This window comes from Dipodomys merriami, unplaced genomic scaffold (assembly GCF_024711535.1).
Source record: "Dipodomys merriami isolate MVZ:Mamm:240054 unplaced genomic scaffold, mDipMer1.0.p SCAF_32, whole genome shotgun sequence".
Lineage (NCBI taxonomy): Eukaryota > Metazoa > Chordata > Mammalia > Rodentia > Heteromyidae > Dipodomys > Dipodomys merriami.
In genome coordinates this window covers 14,652,327-14,668,273 of record NW_027204715.1, presented here as the reverse complement: position 1 = coordinate 14,668,273, position 15,947 = coordinate 14,652,327, and the positions used below count along the sequence as shown (strand labels likewise).

General features: G+C 36.0%; 1 protein-coding gene across 1 annotated transcript in view; it reads left to right on the top strand.

Moving 5' to 3' along the window:
- The first annotated feature begins 1,334 nt into the window (after window positions 1-1,334).
- Cdh12 (cadherin 12) overlaps window positions 1,335-15,947 on the top strand; it is an 836,266-nt gene continuing 821,653 nt past the window's right edge. The window contains exon 1 of the mRNA XM_070042221.1: window positions 1,335-1,631. The gene's annotated coding sequence lies outside the window, so the exon portion shown is untranslated. The remainder of the gene's footprint in view (window positions 1,632-15,947) is intronic.

The window sequence follows — 15,947 nt, the reverse complement described above, 5'->3', positions numbered from 1 at the left end:
GCTTGGCTACACCAAATGCATCAACCTATTTGTAGTACTTCAATGGAACAAAAGCATTCAGAAGTACACATTAATTTCAGTCTTATTCAACACTGACATTGAAAAGACATTATTATTTGTGCAATTGTTTGAGCTTCGAATCAGACTCATTTTATCCATATTTTTAAACGCACTTAAGCTGTACTCTTGAGATCATTTTCATTGCCATAGATTGAATCATTATCTCAACTATTGTTGCATTGTTGATTTATAAATGATAAAAAGACAGATCCTTGCAAAGGAAATGCATAATTCTCAATGAATATTACCTGTTTAAGCAAAGTTTCTTTAATATCTAATACTTCAACAATGAAATTCAAACAAGTAAGGCACGCACTTGCTTTGGAGCATTTGAGAAGATGATCTCATTGTTTGCAAAAGTGAAATTCTTCATTGCAACTTTTTGTTCCTTTTAACAAATACCTTACAAAGTTTCAAGTACTCACTGATGAAATCCCTCATTCAAGAACTCAATGCAAATTTTAAACTGGCAAAGTATAATCATGAAAAAAACTAGAACAGACGAAGATAATATGATTCATTTCTCGATCTTCAAACCATACGGACTGCTTGCTTTTAGTTTTGAACTTATTTTTTATTATCAGTAAGCAGTTGTACATAGGGGTTTCAACACATCGGTTTATGAGTATGTGTGTTGATGATCAATGGCACACCTTCTGTTCTCCACCCTTCTCCCCAAACCTAAACATCCCCTCAAGTTACCTCATTCCTACGTGGACTTATTTAAACCAGCCTTAGAAGAAACTGCTTGACTATGATGATCATTAATTCTCATTTCATCCTTGACAGTTAAAACATAAAGAATGAGACAGCTTCTGTGTAAATAGACTAAATTGTTTTGTTCCACACAACTAAAGAATCAAGCTAGTCAGTGAAGACGACAGCCTAATCCTTTGCCTCCAAACAGTTCTCCAGTCCACCTCAGACCTGAGACAGAGGCCACAGCTGCAGATGCAGATGTTTGGTGCTACTTTCTGGGTTGCCTGATCTTCACTCTCTATGGAACTCCTTTATTGAGTCTTCAGAGAGGTACAGATTCTGTGCATTCTTTCCAAGTATTGTACAATGCACGCTGGCAGGGGAAAAGAACAAGGACGATATGTTTCAAATACAGGATTCAATTACTTTCCACCACTGGAAGATGTGTCAAAAGGCACGCCGAGCTTTGTTTTGAGGGCGGGGAAATGACAGGGAGGAATCCTGGGCCCTCATTGGCTCTTGGTTCTGCGCTGCAGCTGAGCTCCAGCCGCTCGGAGCGCATTATTGATCTGAAGGGTAAATGTGGAGGGAGCCAAAGAGAGGGGTCCAGGCGTTTCTGAGAAGAGAGGCAGCCTCTTCCAGGAACAAAGTGGTGTCTACTGGCTTCTCGGCCCTGGAGAACCTTCTGTGAACCCAAAAGGACAACATGCAAAGCAGCGTGAAGCCACAGTGATTTAGAAGAGAGGGGGGGGGGAATAAATAAATAAATAAAAAGAAGGAAAGAGGCAGAGGAGTCTCACCTTCCCTGCGAGGCTGAGCTGCTGCGTCCTGCTGCTGCCGCCGTTTCCGGGCTGCTGCCTCTCCGCTGTCAGGTAAGCCTTCTTGCCCTGATTGAGCTTGCATCCTGCGCGTGATGGCTTCGGGGCACACGCACCCAAACGCATGCATGATGGATAAAGTGATGCTCAGCTAGTCAGAAGCTGCAGGAGGCTGCACACGGGTCTGGCATCCGAATCAGGAGCTGGAGAGTGGTTTTGGCTTTGGGAAACTTCAGTAAGTTCTAAACAAGTCGCCAGTCTCTAAAGCAGGGAAGGGTGGGAAGCACCTTAACTAAAAATGCACCAGAGCACCTCTGAATTCTCACAGGAAAATGAATAGGTGTGTTTGATATTCAACTGGTTATTTCTTTCAGAGGTGATTTTAGTGATATGTGGTGTATTTTTTTAAACAACGAAATAAGTATTGTTTTATTTTTAAACACCTCCAAATAGTGATCGTTCTCACCCACTTGATTGCTATTGAAATACTGTTAAACTTCATTGTTCATTCAAAAAGAGAGAGAGACACACACACACAATGTAAATGTCTTAACAGCCTGACCTATCGAGTGAATAGCCATCTGAGCATCCTACTCCAAAAATGAAATGGGACAAGTGGAAGAAACAGACCACAAAAACCAGGGATGGGTTATATAATACAGCGCAAATTATCTTAATGACATTAGATACTTTAAAAAGAAGGAAGTGTATGTGTCCGAGGACAGGCTGAGGAAGGCTCTTCCAAAGACACCTTCAGCATTTTGTAAATATTTTCTTATTTTTAATACCCTTCCTCGATTTTATTATTGCATTATTGTTGTTATTTTTGTACACAGCTGCAGAAGCTCTGTACTTGAAGGTGATTAGTGCCATTGACAGACACGTTTCTCTGTACTCTCCGGAGAGGCAGCTGACATACTTTTCTGCTGGCTTTGTAACCATTTCATGGTTTTTTACTTTCTCATCAGCTATTTCCAAGCTCATTCACAAACTTCTCAGCAAGAAAATCACCTTCCTTGCTGAGATGGGAAAACTTAAGATGGAGTAAATTATGATTTACAAGTTTATAGCTTTAAATTGTACAATAAATTACCCAAACTTGAAACATCCAACCATGTTAAGCAGATATTAGATTTTTGAACTTTCCAGCATGATGATCAGCTGTAAAATTATTTTTTAAAAAAGATACAGATACACCCAGAAGTATTGATCCTCAATATCTAATAGCTTCACCATTAAATTATCCTAGGCAATTTTAAATATAAAATTAACTTATTTTTCAATAGCAATTCATCCCAGTAGGTTTGTGTTGTTAATAGTTTCCGATTCTTAGCAGATTTTCTCTTTTGAATTAAAAGATAGATGATTTTTTTCTCTGCAATCCTTAAGCAGTTGATTGAAAGTTGCATGTGTGTGTGTGTGTATGTGTGTACGCATGTGTGTTTATTCCTGAAGTACATAGCCCAAATGCAAATGCAGAGTAGAAACTTCAATTTAACTAACTGGCCCATCTGCTTAGTCAGCAACAAGATTAAGGACTCTTTCTACAGGGAAGCTATTGAAGTAAAAATATCAGCTACCATAGTAACTTGAGCATTCATTTTCAGAATATAACATATTTTCTCCTTAATAACACCTACTTCAAAGACTTAAGAGACTAACCAACTAACAAACTTCTTTCTCAAGAAAACAAAAAAGGAGAAAAAATCCCATTTGAGTTTTTCTGATGTGTATCACAAATCTCCAGTTGTGTCTTAACTTCTCCTGCTGTGTACCATTTCCAAGCAGTAGGGGGAAATATTCAAGGCAAGCTTCTTTCTTAAGACATCTCTCCTTCCACTGATCTGCTCAGGGATATGATCATTTTTGAGGATTGCCACAAAAACAGAGAGTTGAATTGGTCAGAAGAGTGGGTCATTTGTACCACATTCAGGACAGATATTCAGCCTTTTTTGTAGCAAAAATTCTGCTTAGTGTATGGGGGAACAAAACAAAAAATTCAGTTAACATTTCTGATGATCTACTTATCCTTCAGTCTGACTATATCATTTAAGTACTACAGAGAACAAACCTGATCTTAAATTGAAACTATTTTTTAAAATTTAGTTCTAATTTTTATTCCATGAAATCTGGTGTTTTGTCAGATTAGGCTTAACGTAACAGTGACACAGAGAGGAATCAATCATTCATGGTTGATGAGAATCTGTCACTATGCCTTTTAAAATGTACTATTTGGAACAACTAATCAGTCCTGTTGATGAACAATCTGTAAATACCTCACTTAGACTGGGATTTGAAATGTTACTGTGTTTTCAAATCTATGTTATTTTGATGTCATGTCATTGAATCTAGCTTATACCTGCAATAGGAAGACACAGAGAGTTAGCTTTCTTCAGAATTGAGTCATATTTTCATGCAAAAAACTAAAACAAAACAAAACGAAGACTTAAATGAAACGCTGTATAAAATGACTTAAAGCTGTCAAAGGAAAATTGTGATTGCAGGTGTTTTATTTATGTAGGATACTATTCTGTTTATTTCTAGACAAAATATTACTGTTCAGAAGTAGTTATTCCCTGGATTAAGGACATCATTCTCACACTGTATGTAATATGTAGTGCAAAGTATAGTATCAATTCATGATCATTACACTAAACTATAAGTAGAACGTAATTTGCTTCCTGTTTAATATATTAACTTTTACTTTTCATGAATAGGCTCAATTATATACTAAAATTATATACTAAAATATATACTCAATTATATATACTCAATATATATATTCTCAATTATATACTAAAATATATAAAATACTAAAAAAACTAATATGAATTAAATTATTATATAAGGTATGAAAAATTATGGATCTTACTAGAAACTGTCCTTTTATTTTAGTGATAAAGAAACAATTGATAATTGAATAATTCACAAATTACAGCATATCCAAAATTTTAACTTTCAGCTTTAAGACAGTTGCAGTTCTTCCAAAATTACTATGAAGAAAGGATGATTCATCAAAACCAAATGTTTAAAGTAGAAACTGTGTACGTGTTTGTGTATTTGCATAAATAAGTGCAATGTGCTTGTGTACAATATCATAATGGTGGCTCTAAGTTAAAGTAAATATGGTAAAGTGATTTATACTATGAAGCAAGTAGCATGTTTAGAAGAGACTGAGTGAGAGTGTGATTAATGAAAGGGTGAATAACAGATTGATTTTTCTAATGTTATTCTATGTTGTGTGAAATCTTGGATGGATGTTTCAATAAGTCATATGAATTTAATATTATTACTTCACATAATAAGTGCCCATTCAACTATGACAAACAAAGCTTATTGCATACTGATTTACAAATTCAGCTTTACTCAAGTTTTTGTTCCTCTATCATATTATAGCTGTAGATAAATTAAAGGGAGACATTAGATCTTTGGTATGCTTCAGTTTTTTTTTAACGTTGTTTTTTCATTTGTAACCCTTACTCCGTGAATATGTAGTGTAGGCTCTATAATTAGATTTCATATCACCTTGAACACAGAGATGTGTAATTTATAAAATGTAAAATTCTCTTAATATATGTACATTACATGCATATTTAAGTGAGTATACTACAGAGAGAAAGTTAAGAGAACCACAGAAGGGAAATACAGGACTTATACATCAACCCCTAACTGGTAACTTCACATGGATGAAAAATGCATGCTAAGTTTCAAGTCCAAATAGGAAATAAAACATTAGGTTATAGATTACAAATGTAGATTTAGCTGCAAACTAAGATGCTAGTTTTATGTATGTGAGCATGCACCTTCAATATACAATTTCTCTACATATGTACAATATGCATATATGTGTATATATAACTCAATATATTATTTTATACTATTTTCACAATACTATACAAGTAAGTAACTAATTTTCCCTATGTATAGGTTGAAATGCCTGATTCAATATTTGGGTAATGAGGTAGAAAGGACAAAGCTTGAGAAGTAGAAAATGATTTAAAGCCACATTTTGACTTTTACTCTCAGTTCTTTAAGTCAAGTAATTCTACTTCCCAGATATTGGCTTCTTATCTTGACTAAGTAGAATAGTAGTACAAAGATATCACTTACTAGCTCTCATGTCTTTCTCTGAAGTGTATAAGGTTACACTTATATATGACCATGTGCAGACAGAGCTGGCCCCAGGTTAAATGAACATATGGTCATCAGAATTGCTTTATGCACTGAATTATTTTTCAAATTGAAGACAAAACTGCCCTCAAGTTATTAGATTATTAGATTCTTTAAAAAATCCACTTATTTGGCAAAATTTCTCTCAATACATAGGCTTGTGTGTATGTGACATTTTGAAGAATCAATTAATTTCAGATTCACATTGTGTGTGTGTGTGTGTGTGTGTGTGTGTGTGTGTTATAAAACCATTTTATTTCAAAGAGTTCAGAGGCAAAGAAGTGACATAACTCCAAATGACCTGATACTTGTTGCTGGTAGATTGGTTGTGAATGGGGACAAAAACAGATGAATATATGAGGTGGCATCTTTAGAAAGAGACAGCTCATGAACACAGAAGGAAATAAATGATGGATTGAGGTGTTTGCTGAAATTAAATTCATAGTATCCAAGGAATAGGAAGATGGAATTATGAAATGCCATGTTTGAGGACTGATGGGTAAATGTGGGACCCACAACAGGAAGATTAATGTTCTATTCCATTCCACGAAGTGGAAGAGAACAGCCATAATGACATGAGACTTTCATCCCCACAAGAACAGGAAGTAAAATGTACAGTTTTGTCTAAGTGTTCTCCCCATCAGGAAGTAAGATCTTATTTCAAACATAACCAGTGTCAAGGACTGGGGGCATGGCTCAGGAAGAGAGCAGACATGGGAACTTGAATTCAAACACCAGTACTCTTCCTTCCCCCATAAGATGTTATAAACTTTGAAAATGACATTACTATACTATTTTTAGAGAAAATGTTGACTATTTGATATCTCAGCTCCCATCAAAATAATATATAAGATGGAAAAATATTGTTAGGTAAGAACCATAATGCAATAGCATTTAATATATCTAAATAATACATTTATGTTTATTTTTATATTATATTCTTGACTAATTCTAAAAGCTAGACAAAATTGGCATTAATAGCCTTTATGTCCTTAAACTATTATTTTTTTTTAAATTTTATCCCCTTTCTATCCCAAGTCTTGAACTCAGGACCTAGACACTGTTTCTGAGCAGTTTTGCTCCAGGCTAGTTCTCTATCACTTGAGTCACAGCTTTATTTCCAGATTTTTCTAGTTAATTGGAAACAAGTTTCTCATAGACTGTTCTTGCCTGGGCTGCCTTTGAACCTGTCTTCAAACCTCAACCCCCCTGAGTAGCTAGAATTGAAATCATGAGCCACCTGGGCCTGTATGAAAATTCCTTTTTTTTCTTTTTCTTTTTTTGAGATTGCAGGAATTCTTGGAAGTAATGAGCACATAATTAATTAATAAAAGCATAATATTACATAATTATATTTTGGTCAGCATGAAACCATACATATGCCGATGGTCCATTAATATTATAATTGACTTGAAAATGTCCTGCTACATTGTTACATCATATCAGAAATGAGTCACTCCCTGTGATGATGCTGGTATAAGCAATCCTACTGTGCTGCCATATAACAAAGGTGAAACACATTAAATTATGTACAGTGTGTAGGCTTCATAAGGTAAAGAATGCTTGTGTTACTGGGCTTTGTGCTTCCTCTACTATGCTTTCATTGGTATTTTCCAATGTATTTGTTTTCTTTAAGAAATATTTAAAGAGGTATGATGTTTCATGCTGGGAGCAGCCTCAAATAGCTTATGAAACTCTTGATTAGATCAAGAGGACATGTCATCTGATTGACAAATGACATCTTGATTTCTGTGATTATTTTCTATGACATTTACATAAGGAGACTATTACATAATGGTGCAATTTTCAGAATGCACCTCTGTCGTTAAGCAACACATGGCTTTATCTCAGAAGTAAATGTTTTCCTACAACTTTGTGAGTCAATATTCACAAGATAGCCTGACATAAATGACCGCAGGGTTGTGTTTACAGATCGATTATAAAGTGAGATTTTCCTGAAATCCACCCTTCTTTCATTACCAGCAATAGTATCGTAATTTGAAATTGCAGAATAAGCTCTTGGCAAGACGTTAAGTTATATGATTACTTAGGCAAGCATGAGAATAAATTCCTGAAGTCAAACAGTACATCATCGGGAAATAGGTCATTTCCTTAATCAGTTTCCAGTATTTATGCTTAATTCTTTTCAAAACAGGTCTTCTCTAGTGTGTATAAGTGAAAAGAGAAGGGCAAATAGAGAGAGTGAAGTATGTTGAACGTGGTAAAAGTATGTTACATATATTGTGAAAATGAGTCAGCGAAGGTTATTGGGATTGATCTGCAAGTGGGCAGTGGGGAAAGGGCAACTAAGGGGATGAGTCTGAACAATGTACAGCCAGTACACAGTAATATTTCAAAATTAAACCTCCTTATGAAACTACATAATGCTAACAAAAATGGGTGTGGGGGAATGACAATTAGCACAATGAATTCAAGAAAGATTTATAGTTTCTAAGATCATGATTAAATGTGGGTCAAATAATCCAGCAATACAGTTGTGTATAAAGGTGTGGGTGTGTGCTAAAACTATAAATTGTAGCAAGTATATTAAGAAAACATCTATTTTATAACCATTCAACAGTATACATCTTCATTTAATAAGAAATTTTTATATGCCTACAATTATGTAATACCAGTGATGAGTAAAAACTAGCATAAAAGAAGAGTATTCTATATGAGGGTCAAGAAAAAGGTAATCCACCTTCTTTGGATAGGTTTCGATACAAATCTGTACCTTTAAATCCCGTCCTTGTACCATACTTCCATCTCAGAATACCAGTTCTATATTCCCACTCGAATATGTACCAGTCACACAAACTAGATTAGAACAAAAATATTGTTTGTCATAGCCACACATTAGATTTATTTTCTAATATATTTTCTATCATCTGTTTGGATTATGTCATGTATTACTCAGTTTTCCAATATTAACATATCTGAGAAAAGCAACTTAAGTGGAGGGAAGATTTATTTTGGTACTTGGTTTAAAAATCTTTGTATCCTGGCCACTGGCTTGATAGTTCATGAACTTGTGAGACCAAGTTTTGTTCAGACAGTGTAAGATGAAGCAAAACTGCTCACCTCAGGAGAGCAGAGAGAGAGTGGGGGAAGGAGTAGACAAAGTTCTAAAAAGTCCCTTTCAAGAACTTCTGACTAGTGACTCTCTTACCTCTACTTGACACTAAAAGTTGCATCTCCATCCAAAAGTACCACAGGCTGACAACAGGTTTTTAGCCCGTAGCCCTTGGGGAACATTTAAAATCCAAACTTAATTATTTTTCCAGTAGTTCTAAACCTTCAGGGTCACCTCTGATCTTGCTTCCTACTCATTCGGGCTCCATGGCTTCATTATGCATAGTGTTTTAAAATCTTTTCTGTTCTTACTTTCTTCATTACATTTACTCCAATTACTATCTTTTCACACCTATATAGTAAGGTGCATAATTCCAGAAGCCATGTTTTAGAAGATTGAAGTCTATATTATACAGTTAGCAGGCTGCAGGCTCCAGTTGTTACAAAGGCTTACAGCCTCCAAATACACATAGCATGGTTAGAAAACAGGCCAGAAAGGAAAGAAAGAACAAAAACAATACCAACAGCTCCAATGGAGAGGTGAATTGGGATGTCATGATTACCAGAGAGGAGCCTGGAGACAGAACACAGGACAGGATCACAGAGATACACATAGCATGGCAAAATGGTGGCTGGGTTTCAATAAGAGTCTGAGCAGGGGGAAGGTCCACAAAAACTCCCAGTCCCAGGCACTGCACTGACAGGTTCAATAACCTATCAGCCAAGTGCCTGCTCCCGCCTCCAGGAATCCTGGCATGCCCATCACCAGCAGGTGATGGGTAGGAGTGTTTCCTTCCCTCCAGCATGAAGACAAGATGCCAGACCCTACCATCCATCAGGTGGCCAATACAGGCCAGACCAGACTTCCTTACTTCAATATTGTGCCCAAGTCTCCAAATTGCTCTTTCTGTTCCTACATTTACACCACGCGCGCGCACGCACACACACACACACACACACACACACACACACACACACATACACACACACACACAGTGAGTAGTAGTCAAGTGTAAACCCATCTGTATCACAATCCTAGGACTCCCAAAGGCTTGTAGATAGAACTCTGGCAGAACTTTTTTTTTTTCTTTTCATCATTGGGCTAAGATCTCTTGATCACAAAACCTTAAGATTCATCCAGTTATTCCAATAAATTTTGGTTTAATTGTCATTACATCAGACATTCTCTACCTACTATGAACAAGACATCATTTCCTAGAAGATTTGAACCCTATCCAACTTCAGTTTAATGTAAATAGGCCATACATACTGTTTATGATACCAAATAACCACTGTATGTAATAGTTTAAATGGACAATGTTTTCAAATTCATGGTGCAGGAGTGATGTACATTCAATAGAATTCGTTCTGTGAACTGCTATTTTAAATGTCATCTTTTCCAGTAGTGTGAATCTCTGTTGGCAGGAGACACTAGGGGAGGGTGTGGGAGGGGCTTTTCGTCAGTCATCCATGTGAGTACAACATTAACAACCAAGACGGTGCTATGTACTGTTGGCTAAGCTGTGAGGTTTGGGTAGACATTGAGTGGCTAAGTGTTTCCAAATTATGCTGGATTTTTTTTTAGGACGCAAGGCCATCCTCAGTTCAACCGCATCTGTTGTGGTCATTTTTAATCAAACAGAAAAATTAAAGCCCCCAGAAGGAGGCTCGGGAATCCACACTTGGGAGGCAGGTTGCTCTATGGCTTCAGTAATTCCTTGGGCCTCACACTGTTAGGTTTTTAAAAAGAGGTAGCTGAGTAAGAACCACACCACGCATGTGGTATTCAGGTAAGGTGTAGGATTATTCTGGCTGGCACCAGGCCACCTTGTTCCTTCACCCGGCTGGGAAAGCCCTGGGAAACACCTGGGAAAGATTTGGGAAAGAGCTGAGAAAGAGCTAGAAAAAAGAGTTGGGAAAGAGAGAGCTGGGAAAGAGCTGAGAAAGAAAGAAAGCTGGGAAAGAGAGAGCTGGAAAAGAGAGAGAAAAGAGCTGGAAAAGAGAGAGAAAAGAGCTAGAAAAGAGAGCATCTGGGCTAGGCCTTATCTAGGGTATGGGTTGAGAAAGATGTGGCTACATCAAATTCAGATGTGACCTCAGCGGATGCAGAAGTGACCTCTTCCAGGTGTGCCAGTTGCCTAGGTAACGCAGGTACTGGGTGGAGACTTTGCTGCAAGGAGTGGAGTCTGCTGGATATCCAAGAGCAGACCTTACACACAGGAAGTTCATTTTTATCATGCCTGGCACCAACAAGTTCTCAGTGAGTATTGGTTAATTGAGCAAAAAAAAAAAAAAGACTAGATAAAGGTACATCAATTCACCTAAACATTCATATTCAGGTAAAAAGAAATTTTGCATTTTGTATGATATGTTTAATTGTTTAATAATAAACAGTGAGACATGTGATTAAACTATTATAAAATATTTATGTATATAACTTGGTCTACATTAATTAGCCATCATGCATGTACCTAATACTTAATGGAAGACGGTAGGAAGTGTCTTTATTTTAAATGTAAAGCAGAATGATTTGGATTAATACTTGTGATCCTCAAGAGTCAATGCTGTCTCATTGTCTAATACCTTTAAATCCTTGTGATTCCTACAATTAAAATAAAATTCCCAGAATACACAGAAAAAAAAATAAAGGTAAGAATTCCTTTAAAGGTTTGTCTTAATTGGCTCTGAAATTCAGTTTTGTTATCTGACAAGAACAGAAGAGATTCAAAATTAACACCTGGACTTGAGTCTATGCAAAGTCCCGAATTCCTAAAGTAGCAATTAAATGGTTTAATTTTAAAGTCCTCTAAGGTTTAATTCAGTAGCTTTCTTCAGAAGGCCACTGCTAATTCTTCCTGAATAGCTGCTGCTTTTAACTGCACTGCCTTAATTTGAACAGTATTCGAAATTCCATTCTCCCTAATGGAGTTAATTGCATTATAAAAGTCGGCTTAGAGTAGAAACTTATTTCCTCTTGTGGAGTATCTCTCTACAGAATCCTCTCTTCTTTTCAACTTGACACTTATGCACATTTATGCAGGATAATGTCATAATGCAGTGTTTCCCTGTTAAAATCCACTTTCAAAGAACATTCTTTAAAATGTTAGTGTACATACCAAAGCCTGTTAGCTATCTAAAGTGCCTAAAACTTTGTACATGCTCAGGCCGTCTAGTCTAATAGACTCTAAGTCCTTGGAACATTAACAAATCTCTGAGCTTTTAAACAGGCAGTGACCTATTCATTTAGAGGGCTGCTTCAATAAAGCAAAGGCTCACTTAGGTTAATAACGGATCATGGAACTGTTTGATTTGCAGTGAGCTAAGTTGCCCATTATCCCTAACATTCACGTGGGTCATGTAATCACATCCAAATGAATCGGCCTTCTTTCCTGGTTTCTGTAGATTTCCAAGTTATTACAGGAAACCCAGAGTACAAGTCCATGAAGCCTTCTGCACATTCATTATTGTTGTTTTCCACCAACATGGAATTTCAGCTTATGGAACTTCTTTGTAAGAATAGCAAATGCTTTCTTGGAGTTCATCTGGGCATTTTTTTAAGACCGCAATTCCAGACTGTATTTTAAAGTGATTGTACCATTCTGTGTTGTTTCAATATTGGATGAGAGCTACTATCAGATGCTGCATCTTTTGAAGAAAAGGACAGTCTCTGCCGCTGTCTCCACCTCTGTCTCCTCTTCAATTTTCTGTTTGTTCTTTCTTTTGTTGGTAAAGACTGGATAACCTATGGGCAATTTCTCCACAACTAAGCATCTTTCTAAATTTATGGCCATTTATATACACACATACAACACACACATTTACATGTTCCTACCATCTATACACATACATAGATATATGCATGTATGTATGTATATATGTATATATGTATATATAATAGAGAGAGACCTGAAGAACTGTCATTCAATCCATTCATAATATTTTTAAGAATGTTTATTACTTATAGATGTCACAACAAGCAACTAAATATTATTCTATATAGCATCGACATAGGTATTATTTCTTTTACATGTCTTTTTTCTCAAATATTTGCAAGCCCTTTACTTGCATTTACGCTTTTTGAGTAGGAATGAGGAAAGTACACTAGGAAGCTTGTTTTTAAGGAACAAGGAAATTCCATGATTTTTTTTTTAATTTACTTTTTACTTTTTTTTTCTTTTTTAGTTGGTTTTAGGGCTTGATCTCTGGGCCTGAGTGCTGTCCCTCAGCTCTTCAGCTCAAGGAGAGCACTCTACCACTTGAGCTCCAGCATCACTTCCAATTTTCTGGTGGTTACTTGGAGATCAGAGTCTCATGGATGTTTCCGCTTGGGCAGGCTTTGAACAATAATCCTTAGACTTCAGCCTTCTGAGTAGCTAGGATTACAGGCATGAGCCACTGGTGCCTGACTTTTATTATTTTTTTTATAATTAACAGTTGTGTTTACAAAGTATTTTTACAATGCCCTTTTGTTTTCACCAGAGTATGCACATGTATACATCTGTACATATATACTCAAATTGTGTCTGTGTACATCACAGGTACACACACAAACACACACACACACACACACACACACACACACACACACTTCTTTAGTAAGATCTCTAAAGGTAGCTAAATGCTTCTCATGGATAGCAATAAATGTTTTGGGCATTGATCCTTTTTGAAAATGAAATACTTCCATTTCATAGTGACACCTGTGCAATATGGATGACTAGAGGAACACAACTTCACTTATTCTCACTGTACTGTTTGTAGTGGAGAGATGGCAACCTGGGAAGGTGAAGAATAGTAAGTGCTTCTGCATTTGATGCTAATTCACAGCACTATGCAGAAAGAGAACATTCTGCCATGTTCCTGATCTCTCAGTGCATTTATTTAAAGATGGCCCATTAGTTCAAGTCAATACTGAGAAGAAGTAAGTTATGAAAGCTTTTACAAATAGAATTGGGGGGAAAAATCCCCAGTATTGTGGATTCACAGAGAATTATCATGAAAAATTACTGTATTTTTCTTTCAAGTCACCAAGTGAAGATTAATAACTTTAACTGGGAGCCAAGATATTTTCATTAATGGTTACTTAACCAATTTTTGCAAATGGATTTACTCTCCAATTCTTTAATGCCAAGAAAACTTTCAAACTCCCTGAAAATAAGAACCTAATTTTATGGTGGAAAGATAGAGCCAGGGTTATCTTAAAAATAAAAATGCTTCTCCAGCTGACATGTTCATTTTTTTCTGATAGAAATTAAGAAAAGCAAAATGCTACAAAATGCATGAAAGCATTTCCTTATTTTCCTTTGCCTCATTAGTCATTGTTTAACATAGATTTAGAAAATTGTCCTCATGGAATATACCCTGATGAAAGCTATTTGTTTTGGTTAACAATGGAAAAAAAATCACATATTCTCATTGTCTATTACTGTAGTCTTTTGCTAACAATTTACTTGTAATATTTCCAATTTGGTATGTAATTTCATATTTATTTGGGCTACCATGTACCTTTCACTTAGTACTTTAGAGATACTTTTCTTTGCTCTTGATTCACCAGGATTCCTTGGCTTGCAATGTCTTGTCATTAATATCCCATTTCCAGACAGTTACTTCACTTTAGCTCTTGCTTCTGACTACATGTGGCATCTCAGAACTCTCTGGTAAAACCTGTCTTAGAACCCTGTCTTCCATTCCCAGCCTCACACTGTCGTGTACAGCTCTCTTTTGACTCTAGCTGCATCCATGGTGGATTTGCAGAATTTTCATTCCCCTTCTGTTGCACAGTTTTCTCCCTGACTTGGGATGCCTTGGTGCATCATTTTCACTTTAGAATGGTGTGAAACCTATACATATTCAATAGAAATTGTATTTTGAATTTAGAATTTGATCTTTTCTGTAGTTCTGAAGCACCACATTCTCAATGACATTGGCTTATCAGTATCAAAACCCAGATTTTAGCAAGCCATGTAACCATGAATGCTATCAACCAAGACATTGTAGTATACTAGAATACTACTCTAGAAGAGTCCTCAACTAAAGTCTATTACATGAGTTCTTACAATTATATCAGTGTACAAGTTAGCTATCTACAATTTAAAATATTTGGAGACTGTATATTTGTATTATTCATTTCCAGTCACCCAGGCATGCTTTCAATGAAATTATATGGAGGCAAAATTTAATCTAAGAAATAAATGTCTATAAATTGGGCAGTATTGCTGTTTCAGTTGCCTAATGATGATTTGATTTGATTTTTCTTCCAAACGTATTATCTTTCAAAATTTATTTATATTTCATATGGTGTATTTTTACTTTTTTTTCTAGTACAGGGACTTGAAATTAAAGCGCCTCCCCTCATGGATGTTCCTCTTCTTAGTGGTTGGCAATTACTCATTTGTGCCACACTTCTAGGTTGAGATTTTGATAGTTTTTGTTAAGATAAAATTTCCAAAGACTTTGGTAAGTTAAAAAAAATAGAACTTTTCTTCCTGGGCTAGAATTGGAACTGTGGTCCTCCAGATCTCAACTCACTAAGTAGCTATGGTTACATGTGTGAACAAGCAAAGTTCCCATTGATGTGTTGTTTATTATCATAGGATTGCTATTTAAATTACATTTTCATATTTTATTGTATAGCATGCTGTTGACATGTTAAAAATCCTTTATACCTGTTTGTATTAGAACACAATCTTCATTTCTCTTTCCATTCATTTCCTGTAGATAATGGCCCACTCCAACAGTTTCCTGTCATTATTTTTCCCCAGAAAACTCCTGGCAACTTATAAATGAATAGGTATTTGGAAGACCATTCTTTGTGCTCAGTTTTCTTAGTGACTATTTCATCCAGCTAGTTTTACTCACTCCTCTTCAACTCCATTTTTAAACTTAGGTTCTTAAATGTACATGTGCATCTAGTTCTACTTTTTACCTTACTAGCAATCCATTCTCAATTCCATTTGTAGGTTTCTTCTCTTTCCCCTTTAATCCTGGAGCAGACTTAGTTTTCTTCTTCCTACACCCACAACCTTGGTGATTTCATCCAACTTCATAGTTTTAAACACCATATGCTGAAAATTCCAAAATACATATTTCTAAGCTCAGATTTCCTCAAATCGAATCTGTGTCCAAATTCTT